This window comes from Sturnira hondurensis, unplaced genomic scaffold, assembly GCF_014824575.4.
Source record: "Sturnira hondurensis isolate 20B ecotype Veracruz unplaced genomic scaffold, ASM1482457v3 Scaffold0008710, whole genome shotgun sequence".
Taxonomy (NCBI): domain Eukaryota; kingdom Metazoa; phylum Chordata; class Mammalia; order Chiroptera; family Phyllostomidae; genus Sturnira; species Sturnira hondurensis.
Window position 1 is genome coordinate 1,629,045 of NW_028081341.1, and position 15,688 is coordinate 1,644,732.

A 15,688-nucleotide genomic window follows, 5' to 3' on the forward strand; every position below is an offset into this window, starting at 1 on the left:
CTGAAAATCTACCGAAGATACAGCATTGTTCATTCTGGTTTACATGACAAATTCACCTAAAATACTAGGGAAAATTCTGAAGGCATGATCAAGCAGGGTGTTCTATATTAAATACACATATCATCAGGTTTATTGCAGGGGAGGCTGCTTATGACTTTGGCCCATGAATTTAGCTACAGTGGGTTTATCTGCTCTGATATTTATTAAACTTATAAATTGGTGCAATTAATCAAAACTTTCTTAGCTCCAACTTCCTCATGTGTTAAACAGATTAATAGCACTTATCTCTCATAGGATTATTATGAATATTAGTTAATGAATACAAAATGCTTAGCCTAGTGCTGGGTACATAGTAATGATAAATAATTATAATTAATAGCAATAAATTTTTATTAATAGTATCACTAGTCAATATTACTAATATTATTTAAGGCATTTTTCATTTTATTCCTGTTTACTTTAAGGCAGGATGCAGGGACATAAATAGAAATATCAAGGGAGGGTCCATATATAGAATTTAGACTAGAATAAATGAATCACAAATTCATTGTGTGTTTATACCATATCACTTTTTAGAATAATAGCATTGAATTATAATTTATATACCATAAAAGTTACCCAGTGAAAGTGTACAATCTAATGGTTTTTAGTATATTCATATAATTGTGCAATCACCATTACAGTGTAATCTTAGGATATTTCATCATATCAAAAAAACTATACTTATTAACCATCAATCATTCCCATCTCCCCCCAGTCCTAGGCAACTACCAATCTACATTCTGTCTTTATAGATTTGCCTATTCTGGACAGTCCATCTAAATAGAATCATACAATATATGTTTTTTTGCAACTGGCTTCTTTCACTTAGGTTTATATTTTTAAGATTCATCCGTGTTGTAGCATATATCAATGCTTCATTCATTTTTAATGCTGAATAACATGCCATTGAATGAATTTATCACAGTCTGTTCATTCATTCACCCACTGATAGTCATGTGGGTTGTTCCCCCTTTTGACCATTATTAATTACACTGCTACCAACATTTATGAATATATTTTAGAGTAGAAGCATGTTTTCAGTTTTCGTGGGTACATATCCTAGCAGTAGAATCGCTGTGTGGTGCATTAGCTACATTTTACTTTTACGAAAGGCCTAGAATGTTTTCCAAAGCAGCTGTACCATTTTACATGCCCATTACCAGCACACAATTACCAGTTGTAATTCACACGCACGTTGCTTAGAACACTACTTTTTATTTAATTTTTAATCTTTATTGTATTATTTTTCCATTACTATTTATCCCCCTCCCCCAAGCACTCACCACACTGTTGTCTATGTCCATGAGTCCTTTTTCCTTTTTGCTCAATCCTTCCACCCCCTAACTTCCTCCCACTCTCTGTCATTCTACTCTCCATCTGTTAGTCTGTCCCCATTTTCCTTGTTAGTTCACGGGAACATTACTTAGAACACTAATTTTTAAATTCATAATGAATAAAGGAATTGATGTTCAGGTAATTTAAGGATATCATCATGGCTATGTCAAAAGGATAAGATGAAGACAGACATCAGAATGTGAGCCCAGATCAAGCTGGCTTTAAGGCCTTAGCTCTTTCTCTGTGGCCATAATAAGTCCTCAAGGGACACTCTGAGTGGATGAGTTTCATTAAGTAGCTGTTGGTTCTAAAGTTTCTGTTTCAAATACACCTTGCTTTACATGATTTATGCCTTACATCTTAATAGAGCCTTACAAAAAATACACTTAAGGAAAGACATAAAAATTCAATTTTAATAGATCTTGCATCTAAGTGGAAAAAGAAAATCACACACTTTCAAACAATTACAATTTTATGTAAACCGTTTCCAAAGAAAAGCAATTGCACTGATCCTCCTCAGTGCTGCCTTATTCCTTTTATGTTAATACAAGGTGAGAATCCCTGGTCCCCTTTGTCTTTTCATTCTGTGGACTGAGTCAAGATGAAGATTTCTGGGTGCTGCCTCTGCCTTCCACCCACTCTCTCCACATTTGTGCTGCGAAAATTAGTTTTAGTAAAGGTGTATGGGGTGCAAGGGGAGAGCTTCTGCTGCTGCATTTCTGTAGTCACAAAACCTATATCTCACGTGGTCCACAGGGCAGGAAAAAAGAACTCTCATCTTGATGAAATACAAAAACTTTTTTCCAAAGGCTTTTAAAGATAAAACTTCCCATGTTGCTCTTTAAGTACATTTTTAAAAAGGTGTTTGGAGTAGATACCGTCTAGGGTTTCCAGCCCTGAAAATGAACTCCGCTGCTGCCTGTGAGGGTTTTAGGACTCTCCTTAAAATACCTATTTATTTTATCTTTGTTTATGTCATCCTATTAACTTAGGAATTTAACACTGGATCCAAGGGATTCCAGGCATAATTTGGGATAAATTGTACTAATTAAGAATTGTGGCATAACCATTTTCCGGGGAGTGGGGAGAGAAAAAAAGAGAGAGATTAAGATGCTAGTCCTTGAGAAGCCAGCCCTAACACCTGCCTTTGATGGTCATGAGACATCCCCGATTCTTTCCAATAACTTTATCCATATTTTTTCCTAAGCCAGCTTGAGCTCCATTGCTTGCAATGAAAGAACACTAATGGACACATAAAGAAGGAAGCGAAGATTTTTCCCTTTTTGCTAAATTTGCTGATAGGCGTTGTATTTGTACACATCAGTGGTTGTAATTCTATAAACATTAATGTAACATAAAAAATTCATTAGAAAGGTTGCACCCTTGGTTTATATTATGCAAACAGGGAAAGTGACCACAGAATAGGCCAGAGACCCTATGTTCAACATTAGGAATTTAAAAACAAAAAAAAAGAACAAAACATATTGTATTTAGATGTTGTCGTAATTTGTGTCATCTGAGTTTTCTTTTTGAAAGCCTGGTTATTTTTTTGTCCAAAAAAACATGTTTCCTGTGACTTAAGAAAGTTATTAAAAGTATCCTAGACTGCATTTCTGACATTATGTCTACCTCTGACCATTCTACTTCCTTTAGCACCCAGTCCAAATGCCTCCCCCTCTTTTAAAGCCTTGCACTCTTTACTGGATTTGATCTTCTCTCTGATGACACTATAGCATTTTAGGTTATCTCTCATGGCATGTATCACATTATTTTTGTGTTATTATTGTTGTTGATATTATAGTTTACTCTTATCTTTTTTAAATTTTTTAAAATTTTATTTATTTATCCTTAGAGAGGAAGGGAAGGAGAGAAGGAGACAAATATCAATGTATGGTTGCCTCTTGTGAGTACCCTGCTGGGAACTGGCCTGCAACCCAAGCATGTGCCCTGGCTGGGAATCGAACCGTGATAGTGTGGTTTGCAGGCCCGAGCTCAATCCACTGAGCTACACCAGCCAGGGCCAGTTTACTCTTATCTATCTTCTCCCAATTTACTCAGACCTCTTACAGGAATCCTCTTAGCTTGCAATCTTGTCTCAAATTTTCAGTGAGAAAATAGAAGATGACACAAGTTCCCTTTTATTCCCACCATGAAAGAACCATCTGTGCTCTTTACCACTCCTTCCTTTACCTGAAGTGAACTAGTTGCTGTTCTGTTGTGAATCTCATTCTCCCATGACCTATGAAGGGATCTGATTGTGCAGTCATCCCTGCTGTCCTTACATCATTGGGTTCTTACTGGTTTGTTTCATTTCCACCAGCCTAAAACATCCTTTGCTATCTGCTCTCATAAATAAATACACCTCCTTGACTTGTCTCGTTTTTTCCACTTCCTTAGCATATAGACTCACGTCAGAGGAGAGACCCTAACACTATGCTGAGAGTGCTCTCATTAGGGTTGCCCGTGCTTCCGAATCCAACAAACTCCTCTTCTCTTTCTTGATGTTTAGCAGCATTGTTAAAACTGACCACTGTCTCCTTTTTGGAACACATTTTTATCTTCGACTTCACATTGATATCCTAAACTATCATTCTCATTAGCCATTGCATCTAAGTCTACTTTGTTCCTTGTTCTCATTTCATCCTTAAAATATTATAACACCAGGGTTTTAATCCTTAGACTTCTTTACTCTGTTATTCCATTCATTCTCATGCTTATAAATATAAATATATAATCAGCTCTCACATACACTGTAATGCCTGGCTTGCAAATCCATGCACCTATTTGATATCTCTCCAAGATTGCTTTGTAGGTTTTTCAAACCTAACAAGACCAAACTAAAATATTATGTTTCCTCTTACATTATCACGAATGGCTAAATTGTTAATCTGATTCAAATAAAACACATATTGGACTCAGAATCAATCTTTATTGATGATTAAGAATGAATAGAAGAAAGAAGCAGTACTAGACGTCACATTGATATCTGGGAGGCCTCACACTACCATATGCAGCTTTTGAAATACTCTTTTCTGAGCCGGAATATATTCTGGTTTCAAAGCAACTGATGGCCATTCTCTGCATAATCAACATACAATTTAAGGGAGCCGTTGATTTATGGATATTCAGCTCTTACACTGGCTGGTGTGACTACCCTTCATCCTCAGTGTAGCTGCCTCCCATAAGTCCAGAAATTCAGGTTTATAAAAGGTTTTCTAAAATAATTTAAAGCTTTGTATCTTAACCAGTGTTTTGCAGAATCCTAGGATTCCACAAAGAAGTGAAATAGAAAAAAGTGCCTTTTGGGTTGAGTATGCCATGTGATGTCAGTGTTCACAGTGATGGACACCAGCAAGTTTATCCATGATCTTAGAGTCCCATACGGCAGTACACAGTAGGGCCGTTTGCAGTTAATTCAGACTATTCTGAGTCTTTGACACAAATCAGGGAGGCCATACGTAACTGGTAAGTGCTGACTTGTATGGAGAGGGTAAACTGATGATGTCAGCTTGTCACTCACAAATTGCTTTGCACAACCCACCCTTAGTCAGTATAGACTGACCAGCAGGAGCGAACTTCTGCATGTAATAGAAAATTGGAAGCAAATTTTTATTCTAAAGAAGGAATTGTACTCATGAGTTCTCTGTGCACCTCACCACTTTGTTGTTGTTAGAAACAGTGCAAAACAGGGATTATACAAGTTAGAAATTGTGTTTTGAAATGTTTATATATTTGGCAATTTTTATTACTTCTGTATTATGCTTTTCTGTCTTATATTTATTAGCTTCTGTATTCTATAAATATGTTTCATGGCCCAGTGTGGTGACTTTTAAAAATAAGGTGTGAAGAGATGAATTCTAAGCCTGAGAATACACCGAATCTTATGAACCATTTCTCTGTGCTAGTGCAACGAGAGACACAACAAAGTCTTTATGATAAAAGCCGCCATCATTTTTTTATTGTTTGGTTATCCAAATTATCCTATTCCATTGTGCTTTGTGGCAAAAACTGACAAATGTAGCAATGGGTTCTGTGAAATTGAAGAGACACTTCACTACAAGTAGAAGTGCTGATTATCTTAAATGGTTATTAGAATTGCAAAGTTTTCATTTTAAAAAGTCTCAGTGAAAAGTCTCAGGAAGCATGATATTTGGTGATAGAAGTAGAACTTATTTCTTATAAAAGGAAAAGTCATGTTATTGGTGAGAACTTACTAACTTGCTTGGTTTTCTGAGAAGGGAACTTGATGGGTCAGACCTACTGATTAAGCTTTCTTCCTTGCCTTAGAAGGCTGCTTCTTAGCTTTTCCTTTATCCTTCTGCTATTATTACGTAGAGCAAATGGAACCAACCTGGTGAATTAAAGATAGGATACCTTATCTCCATCTCTACCTCCCGGTGCAAACCTTGAATATCCCTTGCCATGATTATCCAAATAGCCACCTAAATGTCCCTGCTTCCAAAATTGCACTCTGTCTGTTCATTCTTCTTACTAAAGAAACAGAAGAATTGTCAAAATTCACTGGCATGTCTTCTTACTCTCTTCCTCATATTAAGATTATTCAATGGTTTTCCATGATATTTAAAACAAAGTAGATTTTTTATCCCCGAGGCCTGTATGGTCTCTTACCCACATTGATGACTGCATCTCGTATGATTCCCATGACTCTTAGTGCCCAGGCTTCAGCCACCTTGGCCTTCTTCGTGTCCTGTAAGAGAGCCAAGATCAGCCCCAGCATAGCGTCTTTGTCCTACCTGTTTCATTTTTCCTGGTAATATCTCCCTCCTCATCTTCTCATGGCTGGTTTCTCCTTGTCTTTCAAGTCATATCTCCGAATGTCAGACCACCTTTCAGAAAGTCTTTCCTTGAGCCTCAACTTAGAGTAGCCACAAGTCATTCTTTACTACATCCCTCTAGTTTAATTGTCTTCATGGCACTGATTTTTAGATTATTTATTGCATTATAGATGACATTATAGAATTTTATCTACCATCTATAATTACATAATGTAATCTTTACTATATATTCTGATATACGTATAATTTATTTACTTTGGGTTTCTTCTCAGTGAAGGCAAACCTATGTAAATTAGGGATATAATCTATTATGTATGTTGTTCACCACTGTGGCCCCACCCAATAGTAGTACCTGGCACAATCGGAGTACTTAAAGAATAGAGAAGTAAACTTCTTTATTAGTGATCACACACACACACATGTGCAGATTGGCTGTGACTGGAATATCATCTTTCCTCCAGCTAGGTTCTGAGGAGAGGGTCAGAAGCATGTGTGACCTTCCTCAACTTGGTGTGTGCAAGTTCTGTGCATATCTGTACATACCTTAGTTTCCTCACGTAATATGAGGCTGTTGGATTGGAATGATGTTCAAGGCCCTTTCCAGCTGCCCAGTTATGCTTTCAATAATGCGCTAAGGTAAGCTGCATTTTAGGCTGCCAGGAGCTTAATTACTAAATATCTATACTAATCTTAACTTTAAACTTGAGATGAAAAATTAACAGTAACAGCAAAAACGGCATGCCTGTTATCAGTACTAATTCTTGGTGCCTGAGATTTTCTAATCAGCTCAAATCATATGCCCTTATACCAAGGTTTATTACAAACTGTATCTCAAATGACTCTTGGTATGGCTATACGATTTTCAACATGAAACTTTTATTAAGATGAGATAAAGAGAGAATAACACTTTAATGTTAGGATATTTTCATTTTTTATTAATGTGAAAGACTTTTTTTTGAAATGTATTTTCTATCTTCTACCAGAAATGTTTACTTCCGTTTCCTACATGCATTGTTATGGTACAATTAACTGTTAAGTGCTGACTGGGGTGTGTGACTGACAGAAACACATTATTTTGGGGGAGGAGAAAGGCATTTACAAAATCAATATCAGTCCATTTGGGAAAGTGAAGTTGTTTAGGGAAATATAAGTATCTTCATTCAGTTTTTGGACATTTACTGAAAACACAGTGTGAAAGTAAAAGTGAAAAAGCAATGTTCTTCTAAACATCTGCACGTAAAATATTGTGTCATGTAAGAGTGTGATTTTATGTTTATCCCCAATATTTTCCTCCAATTCAATAATTTTCTTATTTTTTTGTGATGGTATCAGTTTCAGGAGAGATTCCTTAAAGAGAATTCATAAAATTTTTGGAATCTTAAAGATATTCCTTTAATATGCTAAATGTCTACTATTAAGTATTCCTTTATATCAAAACATACGTTAAATCTTATACTACTCAGAATATTTTTTCATTTTTTTGTAGTTTAATATCAGTCTTTATTTTTCCTCAGAACAAAAAACAATACTCCTTTGTACAATAGCAGCTGGTTTATGAAGCTAGTCAGCAAAACAGGTAAATCTCCCACCATATTGATAATAGAGAACCAAATGAAATATTATTTTCTACACAAGACTACAAAAGTAATTTCCATAATTTCTTCTTAAGATTTGTGTCATTGTTTTTTCTTTATGTTAAAACCTAGTTTGCTTTTACCCTTTCAATTATTATAGACACTCATGTCCTAAAACCTGTGCCTATAATCAAAAGCTTAATTCTGTATTGACAAATCGCTACCGAATTGTTCCCCGGGGAATTCCAGTACTGCTTCAATCTCAACATATCCCTAAGCAGAAATGAACATTCTCAGTCTCCAAATCAGCTTCCATTGTCAGTGTCCCCAGTTCCTGGTAGTGATACTACTCTCCTCCTTGTCTTCATGAATAATTTTAGGGAGTATAGACACTTAACAGTGTGTTAAGACCTGCCCTAAACTCTGGGAATACAAACAGCAGGTTCCTTGTTATGGCGATGTTCATAAGCTATGGAATATTCACACTAGTATTAGTCCATTGCAGCTCAGAGTGGTAGGAGGCAAAGAGGGCCAAGTGCCACTACTATGAAGCACATCAAAGGAACACCTACACTGTGTTTAGATGTCCTGAAGGAAGATTAAGTGGAGCCGCAAAGGGTTAGTAGGAGTAGGGGGGTGAAAGAAGAGAAGGTGTTGGCGTAGCGTTTTAGCTTGTGTAATCTTATGCTTGTAGCCCACTAATAAGATGCTAGCAACATAGGACAATGGCAAATTTGAATGGCCACTCATCAGTGTCATGGGAAAAACTAATATCCAAATATTAATTCCCTTTGCAAGTGAAAGTCCTTTGGCCAGGGGATTGAAATCTGAATTTGAGTTCTCTTATTTTGTGAGCGAAAAGTCCACAGGCTTCTCTACTGTCTTTCCCTGTGGAGTTTCAACCACGGACATTCCCAATGCAGGGAGAGTGCTGGGCTTCCTCAACAGCCCCAGTGGGATCTCTGCTCATCGGGAGTGGGTTCCATTACAGGGGGGCTTCTGCATCTGCAGAACCAGCTTTCTGACAGGCCTGACTTTTTAAAGAGACAAAGACTTCATGCCGCAAATGATTGCGGCAGCACTTTTGCAGCACTTGCCTCAATCACACTAAGTTTGGAAAACAAGGACATTTCCATTTTCTTGAGCATTAGACTTCCAGATCATTTTGCTTGAGGCCAATTTATGCTGCCAGAACCTGGTAGCTTTTGCCAAAGAGGATAACAAAAACTCGGTATCTGAGGATACCTTTTCAGTGTTCTTTCTGACGGGATGACAATCATCTCTAATATACTTGAATATAAATTGGAACTCTCCTGGGAGAAGTCAATTTTGGGACTGTGGGTTGAATTTTAGCCCAATGAGGCACACTCCCTCCTCTCTCAGAGAAGAGCATTTGAAAAAATGTCTTCTTGCAAAGTTTAAAATGTTCAGTGTTGGAACCCACCATCACAGGTCTCCTTTGGGGTTCATTGTTTCCAATTCAGTATATTTAAAAAAATTCTATTTAAATGTTTTGTTTAAGCCTCTTGTTTCTGGCACCCAGTACTGAACTGAGTGTGGGTTGTATCTAATAATAAAGCTTCAGGCAGCCCTCACAAGCAGACATTCAGTCCTGTGACATGCTGGCTGTCTCTACTACCTGTTCCTGAAGTTTCACTTAATGCTGACAAAGCTGTAACCATGGAGAGTTCACTTTTTTACATATACTAAAACTCTTTAGAAATAAACTCTTTAGACCATGTGGTGGAGTGATCTTCGAGCTTATGGACAAGCAATAGGAATCAGAATTCAGCTCCTCCCAAGTTTATTCCTTGGCCCTAAAGATTGATAGTTCAAGACAATACAAAGGAATAACTTAACTGGGGAATTGTAATTATACTGCCTATTTAAACTTGACACTATTGAGCTCCTACAACCACTGTCTCCTTTTCCTGTAATCTCTGCTTCAGCCATGCCTGCTGAGCTCTGTGTTGTCGACATTGCAGCAGCCTGCACCTGGGACCCCCTCTTCTTGCCAAAAGTTCGTGCCCTTGCCGAAGAGTCTTGGGGAAAAGACACAATTTTGTAGTGCACCTGGTGCAGTATAGAATGCCACAATGGGATCCCAGGGAAGCCAATGAAATGGTGATGGAGGCAAAAAGGCACCTGGGCAAACAACCATAAAATGTGAGAAAAATAAAGCAGTTATAAAAGCAGAAAGGGAAGCTTTTTATACTTTACTTATTCACATGAGTATATATTTTGAAAATACAACCAAATAAATATTTCATAAAAGTTCAAACTTACCTAAGCATTTTGGGTTACCATTAAGAAAAGAGACACACAGTTGAGTTGACAATCACAGGACATTTAGTTAATAAAAAGCCATTATTATTAGTGGACTTTATTATTTATTTGAAAGTAGCAAGCTGAAAGTTCTATATAGGTCAGCAAATCACATAAACAATTGTAAAGTTATCTACAGGTCAGCAAATCATATAGACAATTGAAATGTTATCTACAGGTCAGCAAATAACAGACATTTGAAAGCACATAAGTTCTTTTAGCATCTGCAGTTCTACTTAATTCGATTTTTCAGTTAGAGGCTGTGCGGTACATTATACAAAGAACCCCCATACTCCCTAGGTAGAAATAATAGTTTATGGAGGCTTTGCATTCTGTTAGTCTTGGGGTAATGGGAAATCAACACAAAGATCATTACAGCTCATTCCACAAAAGATCATGTGAATGTTGCAGCCAGGTTAAAATAGGCTGCATTTTAACAAATTATTCATACTATTTTCCCCTTAATATTTCAAATGCTAACCTATAAGTTATGAAGTATTATAATTATAAAATAAATATCTTTAAAAATAGCAGAAGCCTGCATCATACTTATTTAAAATAAAAAGCAATGTAACTTCCTAGAAAACCATAATAAATTTAGTTCACATGATTTGGCAGTGTTCCTTAGCATAGTTTATCCCCATACAAATCAAAACAAAGTCTCCAAACTAAAAACAAACAAACAAACAAACCTGTTTTTCACAAAGTTTTGCACTTTCAAAAGTTTGGTGGTATTTGTGGTAGTGTTATAGTAAGGTAAAAGCCATATTTTTGAGAGAAATATGTTTGTTTCTCTGTGTTTACACTCAGTGAATTCACGGTGTGCGCTATATATTAATGTTATGAATTCTACACAAACATGGAAACCTTAAACAAACAAAAAAGGCAGTACGAACATGATCGACAGAAAAAGTCACGTTCCGTAGTGCCGGACACCCAAGGAGACAGAGGAAATGAAAACTTAAATACGTATTAGAGTATTGATGCTGTCATTTAACAGAGGTAATTTTTCTTGGATATAAACTATTATAAAATTAATAGGAAGTGGTATTTTTCAAAATGAAATTTTAAGTCTCTGTCATATACCATTTTAAAGAGATTGAGAGAGATCCTACAGGCAAAGGAATTAAAATAAATTGGTTGAGTAATTTCCTGTTGGACAGAAAATCTAAAATGCTAATAAGTTTACACTCAGAAATTTAGTTCTCAAAGAAGAGATTTGATTTATTGGCTGGCTTTTAGATGTCATTGTTAGAAAGCTCTGGAAAATGCCGAGAAGGGGACAATAGAACGCTTGTCAGTATACCTGCTGTCACACGTCAGGAGGGTCATCCTAAGTAACTCTCAAGGGTTGCACTGTTTCAACCCAAGTTGGGTTAGGAATGCAACTTTATTATTATTTTTATTTATGAATAGACTAATTTTTAGAACAGTTGTAGATTTGCAGAAAATGAGGAAGAGAGAATTTATTTCCCGTATAGCCCTTCTCCCCAGTGTTCCCTATTTATCAACTTGATTAGTGTGGAACAATTGTTATCACTGATAAACATCAATATATTATTATTAACTAAATTCCATTGTTTACATTAAGGTTCAGTCTCTATTGTGAAGTTCTGTGGTTTTTGGCAAATGCATAATGTCACATATTCACCATTACAGTATCATACACAGAGGTTTCATTGCCTTAAAAGTCCCCTGTACCCCACCTTTTCATCCATCTCTTCCTACTCTGAATCTTGATGATTACTGATTTTTTTGATTGTCAACGTGATTTAGGCTTTTTCTTAAATCATCAAATTTAGCTTTCTTAAATTTGAAACTATATAGCATGCAGCCTCTTCAGATTGGCTTCTTTTACTTAGCAATATCCTTTTAAGTGTCCCCCACATCTTTTTGTGGCTTGAAAGCTCATTTCTTTTTATTGCTGGATAATATTCTGCTGTATGGAATACAGTACCAGAATTCAATTATCCATTCACCTTTTGAAGGATATCTTGGTTGCTTTCAGTTTTGGTCCACTATGAACAAAACTTCCAAAGTCATTCATGTGTGTGTTTTTATGAGGACGTAAGTCTTCAGCTCATTTGGGTAAGTATGTAGAAGTGGGATTACTGGATTTCATGATAACAAATTTTTGTAAGACATGGCCAAACTCTCTTGCAAGGGGGCTTTACCATTTTTCATTTCCACCAGCAATGAGTGACAGGCCCTGCTAGTCTATATCCTTGCCAACATTTTTGTCTTGCCAGTATTTTTTGATTTTACCATTAGAAAGTTTGGCTTAGTGTTGGTTATTTAGGATATTTAAAAGATAGTGTTTTAATTTACATAGTCATAATACTGTTAAGACAACAAAGTTTATTGACTTAGCAAATGATAAATGATAGATGCAATTATCTAATGATTCATACTGACAAAGTATGTAAAATTAGAAATATAACCAAATTTAATAATCAAATTGAGCTTCCAAATAAGCTGTTTACCTGTAGATAATAACTTAAAGTAGAATATTTCATTGGCTCCTTTTGTTTTTTTCACAAGGAAAATACATTTGTCAGTGGGGGTCAGATATTTTTCTCTCTTTGTCCTATTAGAAATATAACAAATTTCAGAGAGGGGGAGAGAGAGAGAGTGAATATAGGAAGTAATTATAAACAAAGATAACTAATTTTCTCTTTGCATATCCTCCTCTCATTTCTTGGACACTTTATACATTCAGCAAGATTTTAAGAATTCTTAGAATAGAAAAAGAATGAGTCCAATTTTTTTCTAACTACTTAATTAGAGCATGCAATGGGTTATATGTGTATCCCTAAGAGATACGTTGAAATCCTAAATGCAAGTACCTATGAATGTCATCTTATTTGAAAAGAAGGTCGTTGTAGAGTTAATTACGAAGGATCTCAAAGGCGTCCCTAAATCCAGTGACTGGTGTTCTTATAAGAGGGGAGAGGATACAGATAGAAGGCCATGTGAAAACAGATGCGAAGATCGAAGTCATGCAGCTCCAAGCCACGGAATGCCAAGGATAGCTGGGAGCCACCAGAAACTACGAAGAAGGAAGAACTCTCCCTTAGAGCTTTCGGAGGGGGCATAGTCCCACCTACAGTTTGACATGAAACTCTTAGTCTCCAGAACTGTGAGATAATAACATTTCTATGGTTTTAACTCACCTAGTATGTGGCAATTTATTTCGGCAGCCTAGTAAACAAATACAGAATATTTTAGATATCTGAATAATATCTGATTCATATCTCATTCTTAGTAACACAATGATATAAAGAACCAGGCTATCAGTTTAATGAAGCTGAATTTAGAAATTAACTGTAAATAAGGTCACTGATCTTTTTATTATTGACAATCTTTTATTAACATGCAAGCATGTTAATGCCTAAAAATTGTGATGCTTAGTTTTTAAAAAATAAATAAAATCTATATTATTCATTTTTTATTTTATAATTTTTATTGTTTTTCAAGTACAGTTGTCTCCATTTTTCCCCTACTACACCCTCTCCTACCCCCACAGATCCTCACCTCCCACCCTCAAATCTTTGGCTTTGTTCATGTATCCTTTATACATTTTCCTTGATGGCCTTTCCCCTATTTTTCCCCATTCCCTCTCCCTCCATCAGAGTGATGCTTAGTTTTAATAAATAAGGAATTGTTAAATTGTTTATATACATTTTTATTTTAATAAATGCTTCTGGTACAAAATAATTTACTTGATTTGAAAAAGGTAATCAAAATTTGGCCTTATGACATTTGAACCTACTTCCCAGAAGCATAATTTGCTTATGATATTGATGTTAATTTAATTCAGAAAGGCTTCTAGTCTGAAGGCCAGAAGACAAGCTGACTTAGTGAACTTTCTTAGCTAAGGAAACAAACACCCAAGCATTTCACAGACACTTATTTGAAAACTGTTTTCTTTCCCTGACATACTAAACTAGGACGGGAACCATTTTGAATTCAACAGTGAACAACTGACATAATAAACTGTTTGACTTAATCCATATTCCAAAAGCTCTATTCTTCAAATGAAGAGAATCATTTGGATTTTAGAAATTGTGTCCTAAAACGATTTGAATTGTATGTTGTGCCTCCTCTTTTATATACCAGAGAAAGGCAGAAGGACATTTTGATGAAGCTTATATTAGTGAACAATTTTTATTAAAGATCACAAAGCTGCTATGAAAGTTTAATTTGATTGTTAAAAACTTACTTTTAAAATTCAAATGATTTCTAAAAAAATGGAAGTTTAGATTTTGAACTAGTTTGTTTAGTACATTTTAAGATAAAAGAATTCACTGATAATACTATATTTGAAAAATGGAAGGTATGTACCAAAGAATCAGTCCCTAATTGAATGCTTCATGTTTCTTAGTAATTGTATATAAATCTTTTTACTTTTAACAGATGGACTGATGCTAAGAGAAAAGTCAGTTAGCTTTCAATATAGTGAGATCAGATTTTCATCTTTGTGCATCTTAGTTCTTAAGCATATAATATACTGTATAATTTAACATAGGCAGTAAATATTCTGCATGTGTCTACATCTACCAAAGTTAGCTTATCATTCAATGTCAGTGATTAGCTTGAATAATTTAAAAGGAAAGTTCATTTGCAAAATCATTGTTAGTGAATGTCATTTGATATATATCAAAAATAAAATCTTATGTTATAAAAATTAATTCAATTACTAAATAAAACTCTGTTTTAAATTCAATGGGTTTTGGATTTATAAATCAAATAAATTTTAAAACTATCAAAGTTATTCACTTATTGAGTGAACTTGGGTTTACAAGCATCCTGGCTTGGATTTGTATTTTGTGATCATGTGGGAAAGAGCAGAGATAGAAGAAAAGTTGTTTAAGGCCCATTTGAGTATTTATGGCTTTCTTTTAAAAAAAACCTTTTATTTACTCACATTTCATTTTTATTTTAAAATTATAATTCATATAAAAACTATATTAGCTTCAGTATCTAGAGGCTTTTGACATACAACGGGAAAAGTCAGCTAAGAGGGCTGATTGATATACTTTTTCGCAATCAAAGTTTGAATAAAGTTTTGCAATATTCTTTTTATTTTATTTTATTTTTTAAATGTTTTTTATTTAATTATTGTTCAAGTAAAGTTTTCCATCCCCCACTCCCATCCCAGCCCACCCCGCCATGCTCCCCACCTCCCTCCCATTTCCACCCCCCTTAGTTGTTTTCCATGTGTCCTTTATACTAGTTTCTGTGAATCCTTCCCCTTTTCCCCTGAAATTCTCTCCCCTCTCCCCTCTGATCCCTGTCAGCCTGTTCTGAATTTCAGTGTCTTTGGTCATATTTTGCTTGCTTGTTTTATTGTTTAGGTTCCTGTTAAAGGTGAGGTCATATGGTATTTGTCTTTCACCACCTGGCTTATTTCACTTAGCATAATGCTTTCCAGTTCCAACCATGCTCTTGCAAAGGGTAGGAGCTCCTTCTTTCTTTCTGCTGCATAGAATTCCATTGTGTAAATGTACCATAGTTTTTTGATTCATTCATTTATGGATGGGCATTTAGGTTGCTTCCAACTCTTGGCTATTGTAAATTGTGCTGCAGTGAACATTGGTGTGCATAGGTTCTTTG